This window comes from Octopus bimaculoides, chromosome 20 (assembly GCF_001194135.2).
Source record: "Octopus bimaculoides isolate UCB-OBI-ISO-001 chromosome 20, ASM119413v2, whole genome shotgun sequence".
In the NCBI taxonomy this organism is placed as follows: domain Eukaryota; kingdom Metazoa; phylum Mollusca; class Cephalopoda; order Octopoda; family Octopodidae; genus Octopus; species Octopus bimaculoides.
Window position 1 is genome coordinate 4,229,918 of NC_069000.1, and position 490 is coordinate 4,230,407.

Consider the following 490-nt stretch of genomic DNA (forward strand, 5'->3'; position numbering starts at 1 on the left):
ATATATATATATATATATATATATATATATATATATATATACACGTGTATAATTTGTTATTTTGGTGTAGTTATTTCTAATATTCCTCGTAATAATGGTATTAATATTTTATTACGTTTCCCTCATCAATTATTGTCTTCTATTTTAATTTACTGTCTGCCATAAACATCACATCATTTCCAGTTGATAAATTAACAAGCTTAGTTAGAGATTGGATTCAATAAACGAACGTATTTCGCATTCTTTTTTTTTTTCTCTATCTCCCTCAGTTATTATTCTGAAGTTTCTTTCTTTCTTATAAAGACATTTATGTCTTTATATATATGTATGTATGTATGTATGTATGTTGGTGATGGGACTGTATTTCTAAATGAAATTTTCTCTAATTCTGTGTTACATAACTATAAGGATTCATTATATGCGTATATATATATAAATGTATATATATATATATATATATATTTATATATATACATGTATGTATATATAT